Genomic DNA, 12,670 nt, shown 5'->3' on the forward strand with positions numbered 1-12,670 from the left:
GAGGCAAGGGGGTGAAATAGAGTCCTGGCAGATAAACATGTTTATCTGTAGGGTTAAAACAAGTGTTAATGCAATGAGAAAATGGAATTGAGTTTTTTGGGGTTAAACATAATTTTGCATTGCTTTAGACTGTAAGCAAGTTAGCATGTGTATACATGTGTGTAGAGATGGGGTTAACAGGATTGTGTTTTTCAAATGAAAGATGTTAATTGTAGCAAAGATATCATTTTACTGTACAATAGGATATTCCGTGCTTGCTATCTCTGGTTCAAAACATTGTACAGCGCAATTACTGAATATAATGTAACATTGAGAGCAGTACATGGGAGCCCGCTCAGATGTGGGAGGTGTGTTAATCGTTCCCATGGTGCAGCAATGAAACAGGATATTTTAATGGCTCCAGTCAGACTGAAAATCCTAATCTTTGCCAATGCATTCAGCAAGCTCGTAAACATAAAGTAAAAAATAAACCAATCAATAAATAAAGAGACACAATGATGTATCGTATGGTAGGTTCAGGTATTTGAAAATGTAAATGCATTTGGCAGGGCTCTCTGAGACTTTGTAATCAGGGAAAGCTGTTTTGTAGTTGAGATGATTGTGCAATATTCTATGGAAAATGAAAGCTAATTCCTTCTTTAGGTAAGGTGGGGTTAGCAATTTGCAGAGTTAACCTATCCATCAAACCATTGTCTTCAAATTATCCCCCGTAAATTCTTCATTATGTCTCAGAAAAGCATAGTCCACTTAAATCAGTTGTTTCAACAACACTTACCCAGCAACTTTAGAGATGGTCTTACACACTTTCAGTGCCATAATCGGATTATGTATTTTGGTACAGGCCCCTCCATGCCTTCATAGGTAGATGAGTGAAATATCACATGGCCAGTAGACTTTAAAGTGGCAATATCCACTGTGGAGTCTTTACTTTTTTTTAAATGTTTTTAGTTGACATGCTTGAATCGTGGTGCTTCGGAGGAAAGATGGAAGTGAGATAGACTGTCTTACTCACAACAATGTCTTTTTATCTTTAGTTCCTGAAACATGAAGAACAGGGTCTATGAAAGATCTCAGAAGATTGTGGAATTCTACACAGATCTTTCTGATATGTATAATGGGATACCACAGACATCTGCTTAGCATCATGTGAGAAGACACCTATTTTCAATCAGCAATCAATTATGACAGGCTGTCGAAATGACACAATATTCACTTTGTCTTGTAATATTTTTCGATAGTGTTGAAATTCCAGTGATTTCCCAGTGTATTTGTTTCACTCCAAAATATTAAATGAACTAACAGTCATACCAATATATAGATCTTGATTTAACACTTATTGTTACGAAAGCATTAAAAAGTTTAAATGTCAATTTCAAATAAGTTTCAGTGAGTCACTTAGACTAAAACCAACTTACATGAATTTTATGAGTTGGGTGAGTTTTGTTTTACAAATAAATTGTTTATACTTTCAGTTTACAATAGTTTTATAATCTCAGTGTTTGTATACGATCGACCGCTGATGTTTTTGAAGGATGGTCAGAGTGTAGATTGTAAACTCATCATGTTCGTCTGAACATTCTGTGTTTCTATATCTTTTGCATCATATAAAAAATATCTTAAAAATAATTGTACAAAATGCACATGTAGCGAGAGATATTTAAAATACATCCATTAATTTATAGCCTAGACAAAATGATGGAGCATCTTCTGTCAATGTTCATGTTTAATATTCATAACAAGTTATCGTACATGAATCTTATAGCTTCTAGATTATATCTCAAATATAGATAGAATTAGCACTTTTTAATTATTCACCTCTACTTTCTGTGAGTTGGCTCCCCCAACCTGTCTAACAGGCTTTTCTAGACTCGGCATTGAAGATGTTCTTTGATAATTGGGATAGGAAGCTAAGCTTGGGGAGGAGTAATATTATTTTTCTCTTGCCATATTCGTCTTTTTAATGACTCCAAACATGGTTTTTAATTAATATTGTATGTCCTTATATGCAAATGTAATGTCTACATTTAGAGAAGAAAAAATAGTTGCCGAGCTAAAATAAATATTTCTGCTATTCAGGGAATTAGAATTTGCATTTGCAACAGTGTCCCCAAAACCCTCAATCATCCATCTCAGGCTGCTAGAATGCCGTCAACATGTACAATGGTTTAAAATTCTGTTTAGTTTGGGAAAAGGTTAGGAGGAGTTTTGGCATTTACAGTGCCAGTGCAAAATGCCGAGGGACTGAATGTAGCCCTTGCAGATAAGTTATCATATCACCCTTGCCATGATTTGGATCTTCTGATCTTTGTTCCATGTCTGCTCCCATGTACTAAGTCATAAGGGATGCATGAGTTGCCTGCGGCGTGAGGGGAAGGTAGTAACCACCATATTTCTGGTCTCTGTCTTATAGGGGGGGTCAGGATGCTTCCATTTGTTTATATTCCTTTCTTTTTTTTATTCATTGACAAAGTGTCTTGGAAGAAGCAAAATGTACCCATCAGTCAGTTTTTGTCTGATATGCTATTAAGCCACTGGCCACTCGCTGTTTAGGCGACATGCCCCTACTCGCAGCACCTCCCTTTTATCCATATGGTGGTCATAGTGACCCCCATACTGATTTATATTTAGTGTTAAATGGCAGCGAGCAGCCACTGGCTGTTCGCTGTTTAGGTGACATACCCCTACTCGCGGCAGGATTTAACTTCCCTTTTATTAATATGGGGGTCATAGTGACCCCCGTAGGTTTTAATGCAGGGGGGATAGGAATAGTTTTTTATTACAAGGAGTGAGCTTGCTTTTATTTTTGCGCATGCGCAGTGCTGTTTTCATCCTAATGGTAAAAAAAAAAATATTTTTTAACGCATTTCATTTGAAAACGAATGGTTTGCGGATGAAATTCAGGATTGATGAATTACATTTTTATTTAGTACGATATCATTCATACAAAACAAAAATTTCACTGGTGCACATGTCTAATTTAAATCATTCAGCTTAAACACGATTCTTGACTTTAAGTTTCTTCTTTACTGTCTCTTTCATGGCTCACTACCTACCTACTTGCTTTTATTCACATTTGATACCTTTTTGGCTTCTACCCTCATTTCTCTCTTATTAACATCTTCAACCTATCCATTTCTACCAGTCCAATCCCAATTACTATCAAACAGGCAAAGGGAACACCATACTCAAGAAACTCTCCATTGACTCTAATTCTCCTAAAAAATACCACCTCAAATGTACCATGTAAACTTCTTGAAAAACTAGTTTATGATCGCTCAACCCACTTCCTGTTCTCCAACTCCCTGCTTGATTCCCTACAAGTCTGGCTTCCATCCCCAACACGGGACTGAAACTGCCCTCACCAAGGTTACTAATGACCTTCTTTCTGCTAAAAGCCCTGACCACTACTATATTTTTCTTAATACTTCCACAGTGCCGGGTCCACATATGGATTAAAAATACTGGACTCAATCTTATCAGTTAAAATATGTCCTTAATTAAACATGAAGTATTACATTTGAACATGATAGTCAGAGGTATCTCATTTTTTCTTTACCTGCTTCTCTACTACATTATGTTTTGGACTACTCTATTATTATTTTACTTGACCTCTCAGCCACCCTTGACACCGCTGACCACTCCCTCCTCCAACAGACTCTCCGCTCTGAGGGTCTCTGCATAAATGCTTGCTCTTGGATCCACTCTTATTTCTCTAACTGGTCTTTTTCTGTGTCATTTGCTGCTTCTCTTCAATGTCCCCGTTATTTGGGGACCTCAAGGCTCTCAAGGCTCTATCTTGGGTCCTCCACTCTTCTGCATTTATACGTCTTCTCTGTGTAAGCTAAGGCTTCAAATGTCACCTTTATTCTGATGACACTCAAATCTCTCTCTCTCCCTTAGTCCTTTCTCACGTCAGTGACTGCTTATCTGGCTCTTTTACCTGGACCCGCTCCTGTCATATAAAAATTATGTCAATGTCTGTCATGTCTTAACTACCGGTATTACATTGTCTCTTCCGGGTTGACGGAGCTTAGCCACACCCCCTTCTCTGACGCGGTCTCCCCACGCTACATAATGAGACCGCGCCAGATTCAAGACGCTGGATTATTGAAAAGCGTTACCGCAAAATCAAACCGGCTAGCAAGATTCCTCTAAACCTTTTTTTGTGCACTGAACCCGGACTGGAAAACTTTCGACCCTCCTTCTCCTCTCCTTGACCACGGCTAGTAACTGGACCTTCCTCATCCTGCTTAACATCTTCCCTCCCCGGAGGAGAACTTAGGGAAACCTGATCTTTCACCATTAAAAGCTAAGTCATATTTTGAATCCGTAATAGGAGACTACCTGCTCTCAAGCCTGCTAATCATTCCTGCTGCAGCCTGCTCTCAAGTCTGCTAATCATTCCTGCTGCAGCCTGCTCTCAAGCCTGCTTACCTCGAACTCCAAAACTAATCATTCCTGCTGCAACTTCATTTCTTAGCTTGCTCCGTTTCCATGAACTTGCAACCTCCTATGTGCTATACTGCATGCATACCAGGAGCTGCTTACTCCGTTTAACAAACAGCTAAGTAATTAAAGATACAGTACCTGTGTTATACGTAATTAAAGATACAGTACCTGTGTTATCCTCTAGTATCCTAGTCATCAATCCAAATCCTAAGAGATCTGCAGTTGTTTTCCATTTAAATACATGTAAGCATTACAATGTCCAAGACAGAACTCCTGTTATTCCCTCCTTTAGCTCTTCTATGATTTCTGACTTCTCTATCACTGCTGATGGTATCACTATATCCCCATCATCCCAAGTCTGCTACCTCTGAGTTACACTTGACTCAAATCTGTCCATCCCCTACATCCAATCGATTTCTTCATGCTGCCCCAACCACCTTCGCAAATACCACTAAGCAACTCATCCACTGCCTTGTTATTTCTCATCTTGGCTACTGCAATAACTTACTAACTGGCCTTCCTCTCGTCTGCCTCTCCCCCCTTCCAGACCATCCTAAATGCTTCTGCTAGGTCTTAGCCTTTGTTCCATATTTGCTGAGTCTCTTCAATGGCTCCCCCAAAAATTCAAAATTCTCCCTCTGACCTACAAATCCTTACTGCCTCTGTTCCCCATTACCTGTCTTCGCTAATCAACAAATATACTCCAACCTGCCCCTAAGATCTAACAATGACCTTATCATTGCATCTTCTGTTATCTAATATCACCTTTTACCATTTGAGATTGCAGAACTTCTCTCATGTGGCATCAACCCTCTAGAACCAACTTCCCCACACTGTCAGACTTTCCTCTAGCTTACGTTCTTTTAAGCACTCCCTATAGACATTCTTGCCCAGGGAAGTCTACCACTCAACATACCACTTACCACTTACCACTCATACCACTTACCCAATAAATGTCCTACTCAAGCACCACTAGGCAGCTCATCCACTCCCTTGTTATTTCTTATCTTGGCTACTGCAATAACCTACTAACTGGCCTCCCTCTCTCCTGCCTCTTCCTTGCCTCCCCCCCTTTAAGACCATCATAAATGCTTCTGCTAAGTTTTGTCCTTTGTACCATATTTGCTGTACCGCTTGGTGAGTCTTTTCACTGACTCCCCCAAAAATTCTAAATTCTCCCTCTGATTGCAAAACCTTACTGACTCTGCTCCCCACTAACTGTCCTCACTAATCAACAAATATACCCAGCATGCCCCTAAGATATAACAATGACCTCCTCCAGTTCCATGTTTTGCTATCTATTATCACCTTTTCCCATTTGTGATTGCAAGAGATCTGGAACCAGGAAGAGAGGAGACAGACCAGGGCAGGTCTGGTAAGTACCAAAGGAACAAATAGAATGTATCTCAATGTTTAGTAATTGGCCCTCAGAATAGCACCTGTTTCATCTTGCTAAATCTCCTCTGTCCATCCATCCATTAAATGTATGAATATGATATTTTAACCTGTAAAGAATGTAATAATGTATGTGCCAGTTATCCCATGCAATATCTTCAACATCTCAAGAGTTTATGAAATTCTAAAATTGTGATTACATCCGTGTCATATGAATTGATTGCCACGGAATTGGATCCCAGCCGTCATGCAAGTATTTCCATTTCAATAAGTGTCTAAATGCAGTATATTTCATCTTACTTATTGCAAATTACAGTAAAGAAAAGCAAGTTTTTTTTTTTTTTCCCCAAATGTCAGATGGAGAGGAGTTTAAATTATAAAACATTCCTGGGGCATATGAAAAATGTTACATTTCAAAGAGCGACCTGCAGATGGTTTTAATGTTTCATTAGTGTTTCCTTGTGTGCTGTGAGCTGCCATGGACAACATTACTTAACTCTTACAGTAGGAACGGTTCCCATAAAATATTTTTGGGGTTAATCACTAAGTATCAAGTTGCAAAATGTAAGAATAGTCCATGAATTTGAATAAAACTTTCCTAGCTACTTATGCTAAAGTCAGTCTGAAACTTAGCACTGCTTGTGTAAACCCTCCTAAGAGCAAGTTCTCGTCTGCAAAAATATAATGCCCAAAAATGTCTTAATTCCATAGAATGTTTAGGAATCCAGACATATATTAAAACCACTGAAATGCCTGAAGTCAGTTGTGTATTCTGGTTTTGTGCTGCCCTTGGCATGACAAAACTCAGGCACTCTCCCCCCGCCCCAAATATCCAAATATCTCCCTCCAAATATTCCTGACAGACACATGCCCTCACTTATACATGCACTGACATACACTCACTTACAGATACACAGTTATTGTCACACACACTGTTTAACCAACACACACTGAAACATAGACATTCACAGAAATACACACTCACTCATCCACAGTTACACACACACACACATTCATCCACAGACAAAAATATACACTAACTGACAGACGCACATTCACCGACAGACACATACACACTCACTGACAAGGCACACATGCACACTCACTGACAGAAATGCATACACACTCACTCAGTGTCAGACACACACACACACACTGGAACACACTCACTGACAGATACACACTGACAAACACATATACAACACTCACTGACAGACATATATGCACTCAGTATGACACACAAATTGACTGACAGACACACATACACTAGCTGACAGACACGCACTGACATACATACACATTCACAGACAAACACTCTCAGTGACAGACACGTATACACACACTGACAGACACAGACAAGCACACTCACACTGAAACACGCATACATGCAATGGCAGACACACTCAGTGACAGATACACACACTAACACACTCACTAAGAGGCACAAACACACACTCTATCACTAACAGACACACACTAACACTCACTAACAGACACACACTAACACTCACTAACAGACACACACACTCACTGACACACAACTGAACCAAATTTAAATGAACTGCAGTTCGTAAAATATGAATTTCTGAATACATTTCTTTATTATCTACAATGCATGCAGAACAATCACTGCGTCTAAGCTCTGTGCATGGTGACACTGAACATGAAGACCTTCGAAAACCAAACTTCTTCAGAAGGAAGTGGGTGTAGCGGCTGTCTGCCAGTCAGTCACTAGAGGCGTATTTGTTTTAGCCATGTGCTTAGCCTGGTTTTTATACTCGTGTAATTCTTTAAGTGGAGTCAGTTTATTCTCTTAACCACATCTTTTTAGTCCCTGTCTTGACTATCACTTTACTAGTGTTCTTTCTAATATAAAAAAGTGCAGTCTCATCGACATTTTAAGTAACATCCATATCCATATATTATCGTCGCTTCTACATTTGTTAAATGTCTATGCAAACTTGTCTGCTTTACTCTGCAGACTGAAATAAAAAATGTAGAAAACAAAACAAAATGTTTTATATTATTCTAGAAAAGGGACTTCACCTACGCACCAAAATCTCTATATTAAATATTGGTTTTGGTGCTTAGATTGTTCCTTTTTCTCTAACACACCAAGACAGTATCGAAGCCTAAATAAAACAAACACACCACTTTCTAAAACAAGTATCTCATGATCCTTTGAACTATTTTTAAACTGAAAAGGAAAACAGAATATAGGAGAAAATGTATAATTTAAAAATAATAATAATACAAACATACGAACAAAATTGAGTTGTCTGTGAGTTTTTTCCTTTTTCATCTATTTTGTTTTGTTTTAAAACATTTTATTACAGCTAAAATATAATTGGGTGAACTTTCCTCTGATTCTGTGAACTTTTTAAAGCTGCATTTGGTATTTGACAGCATATTAAAATAATGGAATTTTTTTTATGCCTTTAGAAGAATTTAATAACTCCCAGATCAAATGCTTTTTTTTTCTATAACAAAGTTTTTTTTTTTAATGAGGCATTTAATTTCTCCTCGATTGTGGTTTAACATCAAGCAAAGTACTAATTGAACTATTATTGGCAGCCAGTAGCTTGAGTTCTTAGTAGCCAAACTCCTCCCTTACAATATTTTAATATGTGCTTTTAATAATATAAACCCATCCAGTATAGCTAACTGTAGCCTAACCTACACAGTGCATCTAATGTGTGTGGGAGCCTGGAGTGTCCCTTTAATAATATAAACCCATCCAGTATAGCTAACTGTAACCTAACCTACACAGTGCATCTAATGTGTGTGGGAGCCTGGAGTGTCCCTTTAGTAATATAAACCCACCCAGTATAACTAACTGTAACCTAACCTACACAGTGCACCTAACGTGTGTGGGAGCCTGGAGTGTCTCTTTAATAATATAAACCCACTCGGTATAACTAACTGTAGCCTAACCTACACAGTGCATCTAACGTGTGTGGGAGCCTGGAGTGTCCCTTTAATAATATAAACCCACCCAGTATAACTAACTGTAACCTAACCTACACAGTGCATCTAACGTGTGTGAGAGCCTGGAGTGTCCCTTTAATAATATAAACCCACTCGGTATAACTAACTGTAGCCTAACCTACACAGTGCATCTAACGTGTGTGGGAGCCTGGAGTGTCCCTTTAATAATATAAACCCACCCAGTATAACTAACTGTAACCTAACCTACACAGTGCAGCTAACATATGTGGGAGCCTAGAGTGTCTCTTTTATAATATAAACTCACCCAGTATAACTAACTGTAACCTAACCTACACAGTGCAGCTAACATATGTGGGAGCCTAGAGTGTCTCTTTTATAATATAAACTCACCCGGTATAACTAACTGTATCTCCCAGGAGCAGAGAGGCAAACATAAAATTATAAAACATAAAAATACCCCAAAATATAAAACCATAAAATCACCCCACAAATAATACATCCCCAAATAGCCCTGATCTGAGTTCCCAAGTTCTCCAAATAGTGCTCAGATCCATGCAGTGTAGGGGAAACGCCACCGTGTTAAATTTCTGACCGGCCTCACACATGGTCCAATGCCCAAAATAGTTCCAGGGCGTTTGGTGCTTTTCCCAGTTAACTTTCGGAAGCGGCCGCAATACCGGGTGCTTCACCTGGCTCTTAGGTAGCGTTTGTTCCCCTTAGTCTCAGGAACCTTCCCTCCAAAAAGCGGTGTTCTGGTGGATTTCAAAGTGGTTCAAAGCTGCGAACCAATTTGTCCGAGAACCGCAAGGTCACCGCATGCCGAAACCGTTCCATAACATTCGCGGCTAAGTCCTGCTGAGGTGACCAGGATTGCACGAAGTCCTCATGCCGAATTTCGTTCCATAGCGGTTGCTGCTAAGTACCGCTTAGACTATTCGTTGGTTTGGTTCATGCGAACGGCTGCCAGAGAGCCAGCGTTCAGCTCCATTCGCATGAAGGGAAAATGCCGAACCAGGGGCACCCAGGAAGGGATGTTAATGGCAGCTGGGCAGAGTAACTCCCAAACAGTGTCCCAGACCTGGATCACAGTCAGTGGGCAGGTGGCCAGCTTCTACACTCCTCTAGGAGTCCGTGGCAAACATATGTGGGAAGGAGCGTTTGTCACAAAACCTAACCAGTATAACTAACTGTAACCTAACCACACAGTGCACCTAACGTGTATGGGAGCCTTAAGTGTCCCTTTAATAATATAAACCTATAAACTAGCCAAGTTGTAAAGAATTTCCATATCAACCAAAGAGATTATTATTTTTAATGCGATTATTTCAACTTCAGTTTTGCAAATCAGTCATATTACCATAGCTCACTTTTTAGTGAATAGATCCCTTAGTCGGGTTTCACCTTAATATAACCATTAATTTTGGCCACTGCCATGTAACAAGCTTTGAAACATCTATATCCCTATGACTGATAAATAACCCATTGATGATGTAGTAAAATACAAACAGAGCACAAATACAAAATAGTATTTGTGGAATATAACATTGACTTGTCAGCTGACATTTAATATCACCGTAGACTGCATGATCTAAGCTTGAGAAAAATAATTACCGAGAACGGTAGTGAAATGTGTGGTCTGAAACATTAATTAACTGGTTGGACTAAGCATGGAGAAAGGCTCTCCAATCCAACTTGTTTTACATGGATGAATAAACAGCTTTCACATGGAAATCACTTTTATTGATTAAACACGGACATGACCGATTGACCTAGACATGAACTCGGTACCAGTCCCATGAGCTGTTCATTTCCCTTTCCATTAAATCCATCCCATCCTTAATTTCAGTAGCACTGACTGCCAACTACATTTTAATGAGGACACCTGTTTTGGGAAATTGGATTGAGACCATTTATTCATTTAATTTGGGAACAAGAGTTTACCGCGACCAGATCGACAATTCGCAAGTCAGAAATTTACACAGAGGGAATGTAAAATATCGGAGATGTTGATGGCATGTGTACAGTGTTACTTGTAACTGTCTTAACACATCTTACGTTTTATTTGTTCATCAGTTGTAAAACAATGCTTTTGTTTTCATATATTGGTAATCGTGTACAATTTTCTAAAAGCACATTCGTGTGGTAGTCATCCTTCATCTCGTTCTAATTCATAGAGCTATATCGGTGAGCACAATGTCAACGTTCATTTCACCTGGTTTTTAAATTACTCTGTTTGGAAAAACAGATTTGAAAATGTCAACTTCAAAATAGTGAGTGTCTGGAGTACCCTGGCACTGTCCTTACATGCAGTGTTAAACTATTTTCAAGCAGTTTAAAGGTGAATGAGGCCACCCCCTGCTCAGGCATGGCTACACAGAGATTACACTCTACCTTAAACCCTACCAATTCATTTTAGCAATGAACGGTTGCGATGGGTTCAAAGCAATTACCTGGCACTCTCAGCCAATCACAGCTGCCCATTGCACCTTAGAATAATGCTTACTTTTTAGCCCAGGCAGCACAGGGAGAGATAGACTGCTGGGGATTCCCATAGTGTAACAACTTCAATGAGATGAGGTGGTTACAGTGCCCACTAACATTGTTCACAACCGAGTCACTTTTCAAGAAGTGAATTTTAATATAGTGATATTTTCGTGATTCTTCCTTTCAGAGAAAAAATGCATTTTTGCAGCATTGCTCAAATGTAGCTCTTCATTATGAGATTTAAACCTAACAATGGATACCTTGTAAAACTATAATTCAGTGATTGTAAACGTGCCTTGTATTGCATATCTCTAACATTCAGGGTGTCCGTCATAGATGTATGTATATACAAATTAAATGCATAAAAACTAACAAATGGCTGCACACAGCAGGTGATGTCAGTAGCCAATCATAACATGTTAATTTTTGACCTGCATGATGGTACTATCCAGTGTTCTCATTATACCCAAAAGAAAAATGTCAGAAGCTCCAAGTGTGTTAAAACTCATGGTGTGATGGCTTGGTACAATGATGACTGAGCTGCCTTACACGGCAGTCTATTTTCACATTTAGCCAATACTTAGATCAATTTGAGTGTTACTCAGATGCAGGCAAAATGGCAGGGAGAACTTGTCATAATGCAAGTGAGTTTCTGCTGCACTAAGGAAGACGGTATTGCTAGGAGGAAACAATATTTTGTAGATAGTTGTCTACATAAATGTGATGTACCTGTCCCAGCCAGTGGGGACTCAATAAAATGGCTGAGAACCCAAACGTGTTTTAAGAACAACTCCTAGGTCAACTCTTAAGGATTTTTATTGGGCGAAGCAGGGTGCTTGCTCTTCGGTTGTGTTCTATTATATCGGCAGACCATCCTCTCTTTGCAGCTGTGTATACCCTAACAAGATATTTTCCGTATGCTATCCATTAATTATCAACTCAGGAGAGCAGTTAGGCCAACATCAATGTGAGCGAGTAGACCCCAAAAGACCTAAAAAGTCCCAATACCTTTCCTTTAATGCATTACTGCCATTAAATAGCTTAAGTTCCTGGAGAACTTGCCTTTAATTCAATTCACCATAATAGACAGTTGCAAAGGAAACGGATAAGACAAATCACAAGTAAATGGAAAGAATGTAGAACCAACACTGCTCTGTAGCCATTAAATTCTGATGTGGTTATTTCATTGTGACAATTACACATTGTTCTCATACTTTGCCTTGAGGCAGTAAAAATCAAACGCAGTTCCCCCGAGCCCTTGTTAACCAATCCTTAAACACATGGAATAGCTGTTTAATCTGCTGCTGAGAATATCTTAAAATAGACATGAGGTCCTTGCAGAGGTGGAAGGTTGAGTGGTTCTATGATTTCGAAACCTGTGGGCTGTTTCCAT

At 39.2% G+C, this 12,670-nt stretch overlaps 1 long non-coding RNA gene across 1 annotated transcript in view; it reads right to left on the reverse strand.

Moving 5' to 3' along the window:
- Positions 1–520: 520 nt before the first annotated feature.
- The window catches only part of LOC134570618 (uncharacterized), a 35,018-nt gene continuing 22,868 nt past the window's right edge, over positions 521–12,670 (reverse strand). The window contains exon 2 of the long non-coding RNA XR_010085157.1: positions 521–1,037. This is a non-coding gene — a long non-coding RNA (uncharacterized LOC134570618). The remainder of the gene's footprint in view (positions 1,038–12,670) is intronic.

This window comes from Pelobates fuscus, chromosome 8 (assembly GCF_036172605.1).
Source record: "Pelobates fuscus isolate aPelFus1 chromosome 8, aPelFus1.pri, whole genome shotgun sequence".
Taxonomy (NCBI): domain Eukaryota; kingdom Metazoa; phylum Chordata; class Amphibia; order Anura; family Pelobatidae; genus Pelobates; species Pelobates fuscus.